At 36.7% G+C, this 20,451-nt stretch overlaps 1 pseudogene; it reads right to left on the bottom strand.

The window, feature by feature from the left end:
• Window positions 1-14,119: 14,119 nt before the first annotated feature.
• LOC113562110 lies at window positions 14,120-16,880 on the bottom strand (annotated as a pseudogene).
• Window positions 16,881-20,451: the final 3,571 nt, after the last annotated feature.

Here is a 20,451-nt window from a genome sequence, read left to right as displayed (position 1 = left end):
GTAATTTTATTAATTATGGTAAATTACACAAACGCCGAAATGGCAGATATGCATTTCGTATACGGTCTTGCTAATGGAAACGCTCGTCAAGCAAGACGTATTTACAATGACAGATACTTTTTTTTGGAAAACAAAGCAGTTTAGGACATATGTTTATATGACCTTTTCTTCTTAAAATAAGCCAAGGAATATCTTCCTTAAGTTTGTCTACTTACTTAGGAAACACCCTGTATATATATATATATACATATATATATATATATATACAGTGCTGGCAAAAAGTTCCGGAACGGTTAAAAATTTTGGAAAATAATGATTCAATGGAAAAATGTTTCAAACAAAAAGTATAGGGCTTAAAAAAATCTATTAGATGATGATATATATTTGACCTTGGTATGACCTTGGAAAGCCCGGTCATGGTCAACATAAAAATCTTAAATGGAAACCCCTATTTTTTATTACATATTCTTGTAGCTTAGCTTGAGAGCTTTTCGAAACGCTGTGATAAATGTTTTTTCTCTTACGTACTTTTTGACTTATAAGGCTTGATGGTTACACAGTACCGCCGGCATTAGAATTCCCCAAGGTGTACCGCGTGGAGGTTGCACGGTCGGATTTACACCTCTTTTGTGTGTGTGTGCGTGTATGAGTGCGTGCGTGTGCGCGCGCGCGTGTGTGTTCTTCATAAAACTAACTTCACAAAACTAGTTTATACTCGTATGTACGAACAACGGCATTAATGCCGTCCGAAAATACGTGTGACGCACACTAAGAAAGCGCGTCACTTATAAACTTTCTCGCGTATAGGTGAGGTGTTCCGATAACTATTTTGCTCGCTCGTGTTTACCTCACCTACAACCGGCATTGTATAAGCGACCCGATCGTTGTGTGCGATCACACGGGTATTCGGACGGCATTAATGCCATTGTTCGTACATACGAGTATAAACTATTTTCGTGAAGTTAGTTTTATGAAGAACACACGCGCGCGTGCGCGCACACACTCATATACGCACATATACGCACGCACGCACGCACACGCACGCACTCATACACGCACACACACACAAAAGAGGTGTAAATCCGACCGTGTAACCTCCACGCGGTACACCTTGGGGAATTCTAATGCCGGCGGTACTGTGTAACCATCAAGCCTTATAAGTCAAAAAGTACGTAAGAGAAAAAACATTTATTATAGCATTTCGAAAAGCTCTCGAGCTAAGCTGCAAGAATATGTAATAAAAAATAGGGGTTTCCGTTTAAGATTTTTATGTTAACCATGACCGGGCTTTCCAAGGTCATACCAAGGTCAAATATATATCATCATCTAATAGATTTTTTTAAGCCCTATACTTTTTGTTTGAAACATTTTTCCACTAAATCATTATTTTCCAAGATTTTTAACCGTTCCGGAACTTTTTGCCAGCACTGTATATGTATTTCAGCGAGTTGTTATGTAATTTAGAGTTTAAGGAAATTATTGTAATCTTTAGATTACTTAAATATTAAGACAATGTTTGATTCGGTTTAGCAACGCCAAGTATTTTGAAAAAAAACACTTATTTGTATTAATAACTATATTTCTATGTATTAAAAATATTTATTCGTATAAAAATATCTGCTTAATATTGTTATGTCCTTTATTTTTTAATATCAAAGGCTAGTATTCATAGTCCGTTCTTATTTCCAGACGATCTGAAGTCATGTCTTAAGATGTTAATACGACTGTGTGATTGGTTTCAAATATCTTATAATTGTACTGAAGATGGTCTTAAATCAGAATCAACAATGAATATCGGCCAAAGAGTAATAATAAAGTAATAGATTTTCTGGTTTGCATTAATACCCATTGTAGTTGGCGCAATTTGTTCATATCATTAGTTTTGTAGTCTTTTTTGAAAGAATTAAGACACGCTAGAAGCAAATTACCAGAGTGGCCTACAGTTTCTACATTTCCTACAGTTAACTCAAGAAATGAGAATAATTGTCATGCGCTTAAAAATAGAATCAATTTCCTTGAAAATCGTAAGTACCTATATTTAGTACATAAATAAAAATATACATATAAATAAAAAAGGTTAATATAATACAATAAATGTAAAATAATTCTATATTTTTCCAGCACTTACTGATGAAACTTGCACAAACTTGCATGATAACATACCTCGGTATCAATCTCCTATGTCAACCTTTCAATCTGCAGCAGGAAGTCAGGCTGATAATTCATTTCAGGACAACGTTCTTAATAATGAAGAGTTGACAAAAAATATTCGAGACATTAAAGGTTATTTATACTTATGTTTAAATTTAAATTTAAAGTTTAAATCACGATACTTCATTTACAGGTAATACAGAAACGATAATGAGAATGAATGCATCACTTGAATTGCAAATGAAAGACATATTGCATCATATAAGTAAACTTACACCAAACACGCATTTGAATGTTTCAACACAGCGTGTAAAAAATATGTTACCATTAAAATCCATTGACGAAATTAAAACAATGAAAATATTATTACAAGAAGAATCCTTTTTAAAAGAATGTGTAAGTAAAGAAATAAATTAAAAATTATTTTATAATTTTTTTATCTCATCATTTATTAATTTCAGAGAACATTTATTCTACAAATTGGTGGTCATTCACCAAGAGAGACAATACGAAATGTATTGTCACGCATATTTTCAAATGACTGCTCCATGAAATGTTCATGGAAAGGACGTCGAGAAAAATTCGGCGTGGCAAAACTGACTCTTATTGGTATTACGAAAGGTAGTTATAATTATATCTATGTACCTATAACTTAATATACACGTGTTTGTATTATATAAGGTAAATTATATATTTTTTACAGAAATAATTTTAGAGTAACATACATTGACAGAAAGAGAACTAGATGACTTTGCAGCGGAATGGTTTCGTTTTGGCAAACAAAGGTTTCATAGAGAAACCAAACATTTGGAAAACTAAAATTATTCGAAGATATTTTACAAAATAATTTATATAAAATAGAAACCAAAAAGAATCGCAAAAACTGTCTTTCATGTTGAAGATACTTGCAGCTGAATATGAATAATATAGTTAGCATATTTTATTTGTTTTGTTCGTTATAAAATATTTTATGGTACTAAAAAGATTAAGTTAAGTTGAAAGCGGTTTTAATATTACTATTTTTAACTATAGAGCTATTCAATATAGATATTTAAAGTTTTTCCCAGACAGGGGATTCGACTTCTACGAATGATAAGCAAATTAGTAAGAATAGGACGGTTGTTCCATATATAAATGACCTCAGTACAAATCTTAAGCGAATTTTTAATAATGGTAATATTGATTGTGTTTACTCACAAGGAACGTTCCTATGGTTGTCGCGGGTTTCAGAACCAAACTATGTTTTTTAGATAGAAGGTCTGTAGGTATGTTTATATATAAAATTTTAGCTGCTATGGATAATAGGGAAAGCCATTAGAGTCTTGTTTGTTTCATGATTGAACCTCTCTTAAATCGTAAGATCTATTAGAAAGACCATTAGCTAGGCACGTGAACAGCTATTGGATGCGAGGCAGAATCACGTGTTCATGTTGTTAGCCTTATGTATGCGAGTCTGACCATTATTTGGGTACCTGACGTATGTCGTACAAGTCCTGAAAATTTAAGTCGACATAGCGCACGTCGTTAACGCAGTTCGAACTAATATTACTGCTAACGTAAATCATGACTCCAGCAATAGTAGTGAAGTTGTTGGCTGATGCTTTCGGCTTATCGGAGGACACACCAAGTCAAAAGGATCTTATCATATTTGAACAAATAAAAAAGGATTTGCTTCTGGAGGAAATCATTGTTGAAGAAGTAAATACACTTATTCTTAATGACGTATCATCTGATGAAGAGGAAACAGTAAGCGACTTTGGAGATGAAACAGATACTCCAACATACGATGAGCTAATATCACAAAGCGAGGAAAGCAGCAGTGATTCATCATACGCACCATCACCAAAGAAATCGCAATCCACATTTCCGGTAGGATACTTGGCAGATGCGTACAAAATCTGGACTAAACAACAAAGGGAGAAAGATGGCAACTTCGATCCTCCTCATCTATGTCCTCCAGGTTTAGCTATTGACTCTTCTCCTAAAACCAACTTCAACACTGTTATGGCACAAAAGAGAAGAATAAAAAACAAAACTGTGCTTCAAAAATTTGAACAAGGATTGAAAATTCCTAGTCATAGAAAATTTCTTCTGCAACAGTTAAATAGTGAAGTGTTTGATTATTTTCTTCAAATGCGTACTAAAAATGCAATTATTCACGACAGGACAATTAGGCTTTGGGCAATGCAAATAAAAAAGCGCATTGATCTGGAAAATAAATTAAATTTCAAGGCATCCGAATCATGGATCAGAAAATTTAAAAAGCGAAATAAGATCGTTTCTCGGAAAATAACCCATAAAGTTAGCAAATCATGTTTCCAGGAATTAAGCGATTGTGAGGCAAAAGCGAAAACATTTGTTAATAATGTGCGAACATTAATTGAAAAGTACAAGATAAACGATGAAGATGTGCTTAACGCAGATCAGTCGCGCTTCGAAAAAGAATTTCGATCTGGAAGAACCCTTGCCACTAAAGGAATCAAGCGAGTCTTGGGGTCAATGGGTTCCATTTCTGCAACAACCCATTCCTACATGATTATGCCGATCATCACTATGAGTGGAACTCTTCTGCTTCACATGTATATTTTAGTATCTGAAGAAACTGGAAAATTTCCTGCAAACATGACCATTGATCTTCCAAATATCAAAGCATATCCAGGCAAGTCAGCAAACATGTCCAAACAAGATTTGAAAGTTTTTTTGGAAGAAGTTTTGTGGCCAGACCTTAAAGGAAAAGAGCAAGTGTTGCTGTTAGTCGATTCCTGGACATCAAACAAGGATGATGATCTTTACAACGAAACTGTTTCTGACGGAGTCGAATTCATGAAGATGCTGATCCCAGCAAAATGTATGGGACTAGTGCAGCCTGCGGATGTTTACTTCTTTCGCCCTTATAAGAATATGGTTAAATTCATAACCGATACTGTGTTGGGAACATTAGAAATTAACTTTTGGCATAGGGACCACTTTCTCCGTCTTCAGTCTTTCGTTCACTACCAATTTTCAACGCCTCGATTTCAAAATCTAATACGTTTTGCATTTTATAAAAGTGGATATATTAACACTCATCCTGGATATTTCCAAACACCTCTCGAGTATTGCTTTGAATCGGGTTTAATTGAAGAATGTTGTGCAGAAGATTGCGATGAAACAGCATTCATCAAATGTGCTCATTGCGAAAACCATTTTTGTTTAGATCATGCGTTAATTAAAACTCTTCACATTTTTTGTCTTTTTTGATAAATTGTAATGTAGGCGCGCGCGCGCGCGCGCGCGCACACACACACACACACACACACACACACACACACACACACACACACACATAAATATACATATAAATACATATTGTATAAATAAATTGACAGATTTTCATTACATTCCTTTACATTATAAATATATTTTTATTTATAGCCCATAGCAGCTAAAATTTTAGCAGTGGTCAGTATTCATTGAGTACTTTCGAACGATGTATCACACATTACGTTTTTTGCGACAACGCTTCGGACCCTTCCCTTGTCAGTTTCTAATAAGCTAAACTGTATCATCAGGCTGGGTAAGGATGCATTGGCGAAAAATGTTAACATGGGTGTTGTGTATAAAATTAATTGTTCTGATTGTAATATATGCTATATTGGTCAGACCATGAGATATTTAGAAAAACGAATTAATGAACATAAATCAGATGTACGGAAAGATGCAAGCTGCCAATTGGTAGTCAGTAAACACCGAATTTGTAATGACCATGAATTTGATTGGTTAAACACGGTGGTTCTGCATCAGGAAAGTCATCGGAGAAAAAGAGAGATTACAGAAATGTACTTCATTAAAACACACTCTAATACGATAAACATACAGGGAGATACCGATGACTTTCCTGTTGTCTACGAGTCTGTTCTGAACAGAATTTAGATATGTGTTTTCGTTCGTCAGTCGTTTCCGTGTGCTCGGCGAGAGATGTATCTCGACGTGACTCGTCCAAGAAATTGGTCTCGTTATTATTCAGGCAGTAAGTTTCATTAGTTATGGTTTTTATATTGATTAATTCTAAATTAGTTTAATATGTTTGCAGAATAATAACGATTTGCACTTGATAAGGACTCGAATTGGGGTCGAAACGTTGTGCAATTTCATCAATAAAATTTGCCAGTTTGGTCGAATACTTCACCTGAGTTTTATTGAGCGTTATCTGGCGTTACGAAGTTTTATTATTTTCATAATTTATATTTTATAATTAAAAGAATTATCTAATTATCATTGCAACGCTATCACGATGATTTCATTTAAAACAAGTAAATTTAACATTTTTTATAGCTTATTCGATTTATATCTTTGTCGTAAGAAAAAACATTTTCCATGTATTTTTAATTACGAATAAATTAAATCGTGCATGTATGAACGTATGTGTGAACGCAAGCTTGAGGGACAAAATCGCTTTGCATGTGTATGTGCGAACATATGTACGTGAGTCTGGAAATGGAAAACGGAACTTCGCAGTTATAATGTATGATTACAATAGACTAAGGATTGACTGCATCAATCTTATTCAAATTGGTCGCAATCGAAAGCTTGCATTCATATTATATAATAAAAGTGCCGTTAGATTTTTGATATCGGTTTTAGTTCCTGAAATATTTTAATCATAAGTTTATATGACCTGTCAAATGACATGAATTCCAGATAAGCTTTACGGTAGCGCTCGACGTTTATGCAATGAATGTGGCAACGCTCGACGTATATGCAGTGATGCTCATTGCTCGGAATCTTATTTTTTATGTACTTGGCGTCGCTAGCGTCGTCGTCGTCGTCGACGTGGTCCTCTCATTCACGCCCTCTCGCTCTCTCATTCACTCGCTCTCTCGCCCTCTCGCTCTCTCACTCACTCGCTCTCTCATTCACTAGCTCTTTCGCTCCCTCATTCACTCGCTCTCTCATTCGCTCTCTCTCTCTCTCTCTCTCTCGCCCTTTCGCTCACTCGCCCTCTCGCTCACTCGCCCTTTGTTTTCTCACTCACTCACTCGTTCTCTCGTAAATATATCTTTTCTCCCTCCAACTTCTTGCACTACATCGCGTCGTACACTTGTCGTACACCGACCGGCGGAGATGCTGTCCGTATATCCGTGTGACTCATGATGTAAGAAAATAAGGTGATCCAATGCGCATAATGGCGGTTGCAATGACAAGCAGCCAATCACATTATGCCCATAAATGTTGCGCGGAAAGCTATAGTTTATGTCACGTATACCATAGATTTTCAGTACTGGCAGTGAATATCGGAACGCAGCCTATGTATACTACTCTAAAGAAACCATATAATTGATAATACAAACTTATATGAAGATCATTATGTAAAAGTGTTATAAAATAATAAATACATATTGTATATAACATAAATTATTTTATTTGAGTATAAACATTTTCTTTGTTACTTACAAGCCTATGAAGTTTGTTTGCTTTTTTCTTTAATATATTATTTACTCTAATATCTCTATTTAGAGTTCTCACACGTATGTACGTTCTAGTGCAGACCAGACATGAAATAACTTCTCTTGGGATACAATTATTATTTTTTAAACATACAATATCTGTTACTTTATCGAAAATCCTATCTTGTGTGCTTAACGAATGACCGTGAAATTTTATAAATTCTGTATTCATTATTTGTGCTACACTTTGCAGCTTTTCAGAAGGATACATGCAATTTACCCGAGATAGCATGCAAATCCAATCATTTGGTGGGTTTGGCAAATCTTTTGTAGAAACTCCTAAGTCACTATAACGAGTGCGGAATCGATGTGCAGCATAACCGGTTATGTAAAACAGTGCATTATGTTTTACTATATCTTGGGCAGCAATTCGCTCAAACTGTTCGAGTAATTGCATTTCATGCAGGTCAGGTTCGTAAGAATTTAGGTTTAACACTAGAAAGATAGAAGAGTGATATAAAGGATTAGAAATATATAGAAGAAATAAGAATGAAACGATATATAATATAAGAATAAAAAGAATAAAAATATAGAAAGATGTATAGGAATAGAAGTACAGAAATAAAAAGAAATAGAAAAATATAGAAGAATGTAAAAAGATATACATGTAGCTAAACGTACTATTTATCACTCAATTCGAACATAGGTATCATAGATGTAGTACATCTGTAATTGTGTTTATTAAAAGAAATCGTTCTTAGGCCGGTATTCATTCGGATCTTATATTTAAGACCGTCTTAAGTTTATCTGCAGATACTGTATGGATCATTTCCTTGTCTATGGAGTATCTGAAGATAAACTTAAGACAGTCTTAAATATAAGATTTGACTATGAATACCGGCCTTAGACGATCTCAAATATAATTACCGGTCTTAATACCTTCACTAACTTCTTCTTGTGCATTATGTTCGTCTTCGTTTCTTATGTTTGTGATATTCTTTAATCGTGGAGTGGACATAATTAACTCTTCTTCCTCATTTGTTGGGTCATCAGGATCAACAGGATCTGAACCATGTACATCTGCTATATTAATTAACATTGTACAAGTAGTATCTCCCTCAGTATTTCTTTGCTGCGAAACTACGTGCTCTAAATGCTTCCCTAAGATGTACCATTTTAGTCGGTTTTTTATTTCTACAGGATGTCTCGATGACCCCGTGCCACCTGTTAATGACGTATAGTTTGGACTTAGCTGCACAGAAAAGTCCTATGTCATTTTGCGATTTTCGCAATATTAACGAAGTTATTAATTAATGACTATAAGCGAATGAGGGCGGTGCGTGCAGCGAGATAGGTCGGTAGGAGGGCCGCGCGCTCTTTGATACACCGCGAGCTGGGCGGGCGGCGGGGGTGAGAGAGAATAGGTGTCGTAGCCTTTGTTATTGTCAGTATCTAACAAGGAGAGGTCGCGGGTTGGTACTAACCGATTTCGCTCTTTCTTTTTCTATGAATAGTACTCGATATTAGGTGTTATTGAGCAACAGGAGAGAATGCGCTTCTTAAGCGTTTTCGAAAAAATTCAGATTGCGAATTTCGAGCGCTGCATATGGCAGTGAGGTAGACGATTTCGTCGAAGAGCGCGTGGCTCGGTGTTAGCGCGCTAGACTACGAGTCGCAGCATTGCTGGTTCGAATCCCGGTAGGTGAAATTTTTGTCGGAACGATTTTTTTCATTATATTGTACACGAAATAATTGTTAATTTATAGTTTTATATATTTTTATATATATATTTTCTTTCTTATATTTTTTATTTTTAAATGTGCATTTTTATCCTCTGAAAAGTTGTTCTAGAAGGTACTATTAAAACTTATTTAAAGATTCTGTTTTCTAAAAATTAACCAATTCGGAGATAAGTGATTGAAGCCCAAATACATGAAAAAAATGCTTTATTATTCAATAGAAACAGATGGAGCAGATGAATCGCATGAAACAGGATGATATTCGTCGTAAAAGCAAGTAAAACAATAAGTTACACGACATCTTGCGCATCTTATAAAGGCAGCTTTTTTACATTGACAAGGTATTTTTAAAATATCTATAGGAAAACATACTTCGTTACAATTCATAAACATTTCTCTATCATCTATTAGTTTCGAAGCAAACCACGCATAAATCAACATGTTTTGAAAAATTGGTGCCGATAGTTGATGGTGAACGATAGAATGAATTTTAATACAATCCTGTCGAGAGGATATTTCGTAACTATCAACTATCGGCACCAATTTTTCAAAACATGTTGATTTATGCGTGGTTTGCTTCGAAACTAATAGATGATAGAGAAATGTTTATGAATTGTAACGAAGTATGTTTTCCTATAGATATTTTAAAAATACCTTGTCAATGTAAAAAAGCTGCCTTTATAAGATGCGCAAGATGTCGTGTAACTTATTGTTTTACTTGCTTTTACGACGAATATCATCCTGTTTCATGCGATTCATCTGCTCCATCTGTTTCTATTGAATAATAAAGCATTTTTTTCATGTATTTGGGCTTCAATCACTTATCTCCGAATTGGTTAATTTTTAGAAAACAGAATCTTTAAATAAGTTTTAATAGTACCTTCTAGAACAACTTTTCAGAGGATAAAAATGCACATTTAAAAATAAAAAATATAAGAAAGAAAATATATATATAAAAATATATAAAACTATAAATTAACAATTATTTCGTGTACAATATAATGAAAAAAATCGTTCCGACAAAAATTTCACCTACCGGGATTCGAACCAGCAATGCTGCGACTCGTAGTCTAGCGCGCTAACACCGAGCCACGCGCTCTTCGACGAAATCGTCTACCTCACTGCCATATGCAGCGCTCGAAATTCGCAATCTGAATTTTTTCGAAAACGCTTAAGAAGCGCATTCTCTCCTGTTGCTCAATAACACCTAATATCGAGTACTATTCATAGAAAAAGAAAGAGCGAAATCGGTTAGTACCAACCCGCGACCTCTCCTTGTTAGATACTGACAATAACAAAGGCTACGACACCTATTCTCCCTCACCCCCGCCGCCCGCCCAGCTCGCGGTCTCCACGGTCTGGTCAGAAGAGTTTTCTCCACACCATTTTAATGCTAACGCATTGTGATTAGAAAAGATTTATGCAGCCAGTTTTACATTTTGCCGTTGTGTCCCTTTGACATCAATATGCATTCTGTTTAGTTTATGCGCTATTTTTAGATCTCTTTCATTTAATGTTAATAATTCTTCTAGACGCATCTTATCGATAGAAACTCCTTCCATGTTAAATCCAGAATCTAAAAAATTGTTTCTTGCAAGTTTTAATAAGTGAGGTACATCTGCATAAAAGAATATCTTTAGACTGTTATTTGAAGGATGTACAATAAAACATTTCTTCTCGGTGTTTGTACTGTTTTTGTCAATGCCATTATTATCAACTCCGATTTGTAATTCTTTCCATACTTTCATGTTGGTTGGACTCATATCACATATTACAGCAAGAACAATATTGTTACGTCCAGTAGACTCCACGGTTCCTCGGTTCCAAAGTAAAATATTCTTAAAAAGATTTTATATAATATTCTATATAAGATTAAATCAGCGAACGTCGTTGCCACGCGCGAAAAAGATTATGCGTGAGCGGAGGTCTCGGGGTCACGATGAGAGATATTGCGGTTCCCGGAAAAGAAATAATTAACTGATTCCTGAGCGATTGCTCTCATCAGAGCCGTGAAATTTGGCCCATGTCCAGTCAAAACAAGTCTTTAAATCATGATTAAATCTGGGCTAATGAAGCAATCGTCTCGTTACCGCGACGTTCGAAAACTATTCATCTAGGGGTTAAAAAGGTTAACTGTCGCAAATGACGCGCGAAAACAACTATCAAAGAATACCGCCAAAAGATTTCTTTGATTTACGGAAGCAAGTATTAGACCCATCCGCTGATACCAAGTAAATTATTATAAGCGATAACCAATGGTTCGCGCAAACAATTTTTTGTGAATTCCCAGAAAAGAAATAGCACTCCACATGGTCCTTTGAACGCATATAAAAAGGCAACGATCTGCCCAGAGACTCACTCACGGACTCACTGAGTAACCATTATCTTGTGCGGGAGTTCCGAAAAATCCGCGGAAACAAGTCTCAATAAACGGACGTGTGCCAAAAGATCAACGTCTCGCCTTCTTTCTGTCTCCTTGGTCTGAAGAACTGGCAACCCACAACGCTGAACATCAAGGAAGTAAGCGAATTTCATTATATTACTAACAATCTGTAAAAATATCTTCACCCGCGGTTATCGCTCTCCATTCCCTTCGCGGAGACCTCCGTCCGACAGACATTCCCTGGAAACTTACGTGACTTGTCCCTTTCTTTTAAGTGGCTCCCACCAAACGCGGATCCGAGAGCTCGAGTTCCCCGTCAGAAAATAACCCACGGGAACCCCACGCAGTAGAGGGAAACCGACTATCTTCGGGCGAACCACCGTGCAAAAGAAGTTATTCGCGGTCCCCTAGTTCCGATTTTCCCTCAATTAGTTCACCATCACAATCATCACCACCCTCTCACTCTTCTTCCTCATCCTCGGAGATATTGTCCCCACGTCTTTCCCCTTGCCCTTCTCCCGTTCCCTCCTCACCATGGTACTCACCTATTGGTTCACCAGATCTTGAAGAATATCTGGATGAACCTATTCCTCCACAAACATCTCCAGAACCATTAACCACAGGTCAATCCTTTCCTTCTCTCGAAGGGTTGAGGGATTTTTACGAGCGTGGTCTCGAAGTCTTTCGAGAACACATCCTCAATCTTTTTCCCACCTTTGTGTTACCCCTTCCGCCCAATGCTATTCTCCTCGGACCTGACTCCATCGACGTTCCTAGTTTAAGGGCCGCCCTTGTCCATGCCGGCCCTAACACCGTTGTTCCTCTCATTACCAGGAACCGCCAGTATCCCGTCCTAATCCCTGCGTCCCTCATACAAGATTTCTTTTTAGATTACCCATAATTTAGATATTTGTCATAATTGTAAATAGTTTCACCATTTTTTAAATTATCTCGATGTATTTTATCTGCGTTTAATTTAACCCTTAGCTGGCACTGTGGGGTCTTAAACGCCCCAGCCTAGTTCAGCTCCAATTAAAGCCCCCCTATAGTACGAAAATGGTACTTGTGGTACCATCTCTTGTTAGGACGAGGAACACTCTTCCTTCTGGAGTACAGAGCGTAATCCTAAAAGTGTTACTGTAGCTGTGACAGTCGAGTGAAACGGACCAGGGTCATTAGGGACCCCAGTGTGCCAGCTATAATTATTCGAAGATATTTTTCTGAATTTTTTCATTGGTTTTCGTCATCAGTGTGTAGAAAAAGGTAAGATCATCATGTTTTTTAATTTTTTTCACGATGTTTAATTTTTTTCAAGAGCGTATAATATTATTTCGGTTTTATTAGATGGCGTATTAGTTACGGCCTCGACCCATACGCCAACAGCTACTCGAGGAAGACCGTGAGGATAATTTGGACAAAAATCCCTCTGATGAAGATACTAGAAATGATTCTGAACACTCTGAAGAAGATTCTGATTATTATATATTATTATTATTTTTATATTTTTTATGATTATATCCTTTTATATATAGTCCTTTTTGATATTATTCATTCATTTTTTTACATTAATTGAGTACAATTTACTTATATCTAATAAATAAACAAGTATATTTTGAAAAAATAAGTAGTACTTTTGTGGCTGAAATTCGTCTCTTCAACTCTCCAAATAAATACCTTTTTTGAAACGACCACTATCAAACCATTTTTTTCCTTAAAGTGTTGTATCTTAAGAGTGTCAAGTTAAAGTTTTAGCTCTTAATATGCAAAAATGGAAGAGTTATGAATTTTTGAGTGAAAATAGTCATTTTTTGGTTTTTTCTACGTTCTTCAATTGTTTTCATACTCAATATTACATTTTATCAAAATATCCTATGGACATTTGTTAAAACAACATTCGAAGACTATTTTGGAATTTTTTCAAGTGAAAACAATCAATAGCTTCCTCGCAGCAAGCATTTTAGTGGTTGGGGTCTGAAACGGCCCAGTGTGCCAGCTATGTGATTCTGGTGAAGTGTGCCAGCTAAGGGTTAATGTATTTCTTTTTCTTATGTATTTTATTTGCGCAATATTTTACAAATATAATATGTTAATTTCTTAAGGAAAAAGGAAAATCATTTTAATTTAATAAACCTCAATCTATCCTCTTCCCACAACAGGTCGTACAGGTCCTATCCCAGGTAAAAGAGATTCAATTCTCTTACCTAAAAAGGGACCAACGAGCAGACTTGTTCCAAGTTAAGGGTAAAATCGACCTTGGTTGTTGACCCTACAGCCGGAACTCTCAGTCAGCTCGACTCAAGTTTTGAGACTGAGTGTCTCAGAACTGGAGAGGCATGTGTTACGCCCTTCCCTCGAGCTCACGGAGCTCTGGACGTAACAATATAATCAATGTTATAGAGATGTTGAATGACACTTAATAAAATTTCCCGAGACATTGCTGTATCAAAATTATAAAATACAGGTTGTCTCCAGTTTTTAAATAAACCTCGAGCCATTACGAATTGACAGGTTTTATGTGGTCCATATACTTTTTGTTCTGTTCGATCTATATTTTATTGGAGACATAATTCGTCGAATGTCAGGATAGTTAATTTTTCTGTTATTGATAGGTCACATCCTTTAGTAGACATTATTTTTAAAACATCAGTTAAAATACCACATGAAACATTGAATTTAGCAATCCAATTGTGCAAAGTGTTTGGACACAGTAATGGTATTTTCTTGACATTTCGTAAATATTTGTGGGCTTTAGGACTTAATGATCGTAAACTTATTGCAGATACTATATCTTCCGGTGACCACTGTATACGACTATTTGTTGATGACGTTAACTTCGCAATTTGGCCTGGGGTAAACACTTTCTTTAAAATGTCCATTTCTTGCTTCTGCTTGTAACTTTGTTACTTCCATACGTAACTTTTCATTTTGTTGTTCCAATATTTCTTTTTCTTTCAATGTTTTACGATTTGTCTCCTCTGATTTTTGTAGTTGCTTTAATAATGTTTCCATTGTTGGTGCATTTTGTATTGAGACATTTGTATGATTGTCAACCGTTTTGTTTCTGTAAAATAGACAGTAGTGATATAAATTGTATATACAGGGTGTACAAAAAGTATCGAAACCTCTGAATATTTCCAAAAATACACATTTTTGAAAAAAATGTTTCATATAAAAGTTGCAGGGTTTTATATGGCGCATTACATTGTAATATTATGACCTTAAATATCGTTGTTAAGGTCACGTGAAGGTCACCGTTAATTTCTTAAACGAACACCCCTATTTTTTATTGCATATTCTTGTAGCTTATCTCGAGAGCTTTCCAAAACACTATAAGTATTTTTACGCACGCACGCACATGAGCACACGCGCACACGCACGCACACGCGCCACGCGCACAAGCACGCACACACACACACACAAAAGAGAGGTGTAAATCCGACCGTGCAACCTCCACGCGGTACACCTTGGGTAATTCTAATGCCGGCCGTACTGTAATTTTCAAGCCTCATAACTCACAGAGTAATGAGCGAAAAAATACTTTCTTATAGTGTTTTGGAAAGCTCTCGAGATAAGCTACAAGAATATGCAATAAAAAATAGGGGTGTCCGTTTAAGAAATTAACGGTGACCTTCACGTGACCTTAACAACGATATTCAAGGTCATAATAATATTACAATGTAATGCGTCATATAAAACCCTGCAACTTTTATATGTAACATTTTTTTCAAAAATGTGTATTTTCCGAAATATTCAGACCGAATATTTCGATACTTTTTGTACACCCTGTATAAAAACAGCATATAATAGTATACGAAGCTTATAAGTAGTATGTTTTGGAGAAATATTTACTACATACGTCTCTATGTTTGTTGTGTCATTTTCCATATGTTCCATAGTTTCTGTTGTAATATAGTCTACTTCTTTAATGTTATTAGTATTGTTCATATCTTGTGCAGCTTCTACTTCAACATTTTGCATACTTTCTTTGTGCCGCAACCGTTGCTTCTCTTGTACATATTCTATAAGTTCTGTGTATGTTGGTACTCCAGTCCTTATTCTTAAAGAATGTAAAGAGAGGGTTTATTTTACATACGCATGTGCAAATCGGAATATATTTAAAAATATAGGAAATACTTACATTACTTCACTTTCTTCATTCCTTTTCATATTGTTCTTATTTTCTGGCATTCCTTTTGTTTGAGTTTTCGCGCGTAAGGTGTTATCGCGCACTGGAATGTGGAGATGCAACGGGCGGCATAAAATGACTCACGCACTGAGTTTGAGTAATTACCAATGTATTTGAGCCGACAATTATGTACACTATATACAGATTGCAGATCACACGGGCGAGCAGATTGTATTAATACGACTCGTCACCGTGGATTGCGATGAGAGGCACCGGCCTCGCGGTACACGTGGCACGCACGTGCCGGGTGAGCTTCGCGCGGGCTAACAGATTATATTAATACAATTAACACGCGGAAGATGAGCTAAGCGATCTAACGTGCCGAGTAGAACACTTAGAACCGTGAGATGCACCGTATGAGACACTACCAACTAACACTATGCTAAATTACGCTACGAGAGATCACATTCGTTGTCAGCTCATGGCCGGCATAACGAACCAGACTAAATAATCTGCGAAGTAGCCCGTCTGATGGCGCGGCGTCTTACCCGCCGTGCGCGGTCGTCGCGTCAAGGGTGGTGACATCGAATGATTAGGGGGGCTAAAGGGGGTTTCTCAAACACCTTTCTTTTTTTTCTAATATTAACAGTTTTGTTGGAATCCTTTTTTAATCGTTTTATTTCTTTTACAGGTCCATTTTTCACTTTTGGTTTTGTCGATTCTGTTACGAAGCAATCATCGTCGAAATGATTACTGCATATCATTGCTATAATTATATTATAATGTATTTATTTTAATATGTATGGTTTATATATATATTCAGTTTCGATAAACTTGTATGGATAAACATTGTTCGGACTCGAAAGACTTGTGTATCATAAGGTTAATTATATTCACTTACCTGTATCAACTTTGATATTTAGATCTGTTTTTTGACGAGCATCAAACCATCGCTGACGAATGACAGCATCTTTTGGAAATCTAAAATATTTCATATTTTCTGTCTTCTTGTAAGATGTGCGACTCGTACAATATTTCACGCAACACAATGGCATCGTTGCAAACTAAAGAGAACATGTATAACAATTAACAATTGTCACAGCTCCCTTACTTTTCTGTTTTGCGATTAATTAACATCTTTGTATAACTTACCTGTATAATACGCAATTAAATAAATATTTTCACTGTTATCATACAACACGCAGTGCACGTGGCTAAAGTAACCTATTATTTCAGGCACGCATAGAAGCCACATTGTTTTCACATTTGTGGGCAAACTCTGATTGGTCGAGAGCACGAACCACTGCGCATCCTCGGGAATTGATCACCTTGTTTTATTACATCATGGTGTGACTTACACATGACGGTCGGGTCGATAAGTTAGAGTTTTCTAATATAGAGCCTCTACAGCTGATGGCAGAGAACGCGACGTAAGCGCTTACGTCGTAACGTAGTTCGAGGCAGGGTATGGACACTTCCATATATAAAAGTTGAGCTGTATTTCTGCGCCATCTGGGCGAATAGACGTACTTTTTGGTACTAACAGGCAAGTTTTATACTCGATCGATGTAATCGGAAATCAGTCACGTGAGTTTCTGTCTTGCTCTTTGCGTGAGCCAGTGTGAGCTGCGAGCATACCGTTAAGTGCAGTATTTTGAGTATATTTTGTATACGGTTTAGAATTTAGCCTCTAGAAAAACAAGCAATGGAATATTTTAATAACAAATGTAAAAAAATGTAACCAAGACAATAAGCCATGTAACTTCATAATTACATATGTAAAATATTTGGAAGATGTAAGGAAGAAGCTGTCCAAACTGAAAATTTGGTAAGTAGAGATATGCAATCAATACGGTTGGATAACGAATTGTATACTAAGCGAATAAATTGTATAATATTATAGGCGTTACTAGCGAAAATAGATTTCATTACATCTGCAAAAAACTGCTTTGGAAAGAGATCTTGATGGCTTGTTAGTGCAGAGGAATTTGCGAACTGGATTTGCGAATAGTGAATTGGGATGCCGAACGATCCCACAAAAAAGTGAAACCAAATGTTAACAGAACTGTATTTTATTATTATTGGATTTAGCGTGTAAATAATCAATGTCGATGTACATCTACGGTGGCTTTAACGGAGAAATGTTCTCTGATGTGAGGTAAAGTTCAACATAATCTGGATATATTTGATTTTATATACATATATAATTAGTGTATCATAGTTATAGTTATAGTTGAATGAATGAACAATATACACAGTGTAATATTGAAATCTTTCTTCACTCTACAGATTGATATCCAATTTTTTTGAAATGAGATAAAATTATATGTAGATGCCAAGAAAGATTCTGTTATTGTGTAGGTATACTCCGGGCAACTGCGAACATTTTACGATTCAACATGACTACTTGAGTGCCACGATAGGCGTGACATGTGTATGACATAAGCTGGATGGCCGGTGTCTACAAATCACAAAGATACCACAGCACGTTCTTAATCACAAGGAGTATGATGACATTTACATGAAATGCAAATTGGACGACACCGCACGGTACGACGAACTCTGCAAGCTCTTCACCGATTGTGTTGTGTGTGTGCAGACATCGTACAATTGCGTATGGTGTGGTAAGAGTTGCTTGCATGAAAAATGCAGAGACCATCCACGATTTGTTAAACTACCATGTATGTTTATTGAAGATTTTTATATCAGACATAATGTTAACATATATATATATTATTTATTGTATACTATATATAATAAATGAATGTATATAAAATATCTTGCAATTTTTACTTATTTAGTCGAAATTGTACAAAAAATATTGGAAAACGCAAATATCAGACTACATGATCGATCGAGTATAAAACTTGCCTGTTGGTACCAAAAAGTACGTCTATTCGCCCAGATGGCGCAGAAATACGGCTCAACTTTTTCATATGGAAGTGTCCATACCCTGGTTCAAGGCAGAGAAAAACGTAAACGTATATCGCGTATATGGTTTTTCTCTGCCTTGAACTACGTTACGACTATGTCCGACGTAAGCATATACCATATACGCCATATACGTTTACGTTTTGACGTGAATACGTCTTATAACTCGATGGATGCCAATTAGAAAAGTTGAGCGTCACGCGAGACACGTGACGCGGGACGCGTGATGAAATTTCTTTCATTCAATTTTAATATACAGTCTCATTTTAATTATAATTATAATATATAGGGTATCTCACTTTAACTTATTATAATATACAAGGTGTCGACTTTGGATTATAATATATAGGAAAATATACACAGTTGATTTTTCTCTGCCGTGAACTACGTTACGACGTAAGCGCTTACGTCGTGTTCTCTGCCATAGGGCTATATGGTATATGGTTTTTGTGGTATCTGCGGATACGGATGTGCGCGCGCACATCCACAGGTATGTACATGCGTGCGAGGGTGGGAGTGAGCCGACGGGCCCGAGAGGGGAGTACGGGCATTGCCCACGTGCGGCCGGCAGGCTAAGCATAAGGTACCGATTGTGAGAGGAGAATAAAGGAGTGTCTCTGGTGAATACCGGTAGCTGTGTGTTCATTACCTGCCGTAACCCGCAACATTAGAGTATGGCGACGAGGATGCTTGATTAGACTCACGACAGTGCGAAGCTACAGTGTGCATTTCCCAGTAAAACGTGCTCGAAACACATGTCTAGTGACGATACGCAAACCGGCTGGATTTGGAAGCTCAGAAAAGATCAGTTAACGGACGAACTACAAAATCGCGGAGTGCTGTTCAGTGCGAACGATAAACGCGACGAGTTACGCGCGTTGTTAGTAGAGATTGTGCGGGAGAATAACGCGCCATCCGAGGAATTAGAAACCGCAAAACTCGAAGCGATCAGCGTGCTAAATAGCGTTCCGAACGCATCGGTTACAACAGCCGAGAGCGTTCCGGAAACAGAGCCGGTCGACAGCAAGGCCGCGCTGAGTGTAAACAAACACGAAAATCCCGAGATAGATGAATCGTTCGAGTCCGCTCACAGCGATTCAGATACAGGAAGTACCATGTCCGACAGTTCGAAAATCAGATTTTGTCTCGGCAAGGACAAATGAGATACATTTGTGGAGAAGCTAGAATTTCAATTTTTGGCACATTACACCACCGTAGATGCAAAGAAGACCGCTACACTGCTCACCTCAATAGATGACGCTTATGAATTAATTAAACACTTGTGTTCTCCAGCGAAACTGACCGAGAAAAAATACAAGTTAATAAAATTAATGACAGATCACTTGAACCCAAAGCCTTCCGAAGTGATGGAAAAAAGCCAATTCTACAAGGCACGCAAAGAACAAGGCGAGAGCGTTGCTGAATTTGCCGCACAGCTAAAAAAATTATTGCACAATTGCAATTTTTCAAACCTCAGGGATTCCCTCCGCGATCAACTGGTATGCAAACTACGGGATCAAGACACAAGAGTAAAACTATTCGAAACGGAATCTCTAACGTACGACTCAGCCCTCAAAGGGGCGATAACGCGTGAGACAGCGTTGAGAAATGCATCAAATTCCATCCACAAGTGATCGGAAAACGTTCCAAAGAGATGTATTGGCGATCGAATCGCCAAGGACAGAGACGCAACAT

The sequence above is a fragment of the Ooceraea biroi genome, chromosome 6 (genome assembly GCF_003672135.1).
Source record: "Ooceraea biroi isolate clonal line C1 chromosome 6, Obir_v5.4, whole genome shotgun sequence".
NCBI lineage: Eukaryota > Metazoa > Arthropoda > Insecta > Hymenoptera > Formicidae > Ooceraea > Ooceraea biroi.
This window is presented reverse-complemented; position numbering and strand designations above follow the sequence as displayed.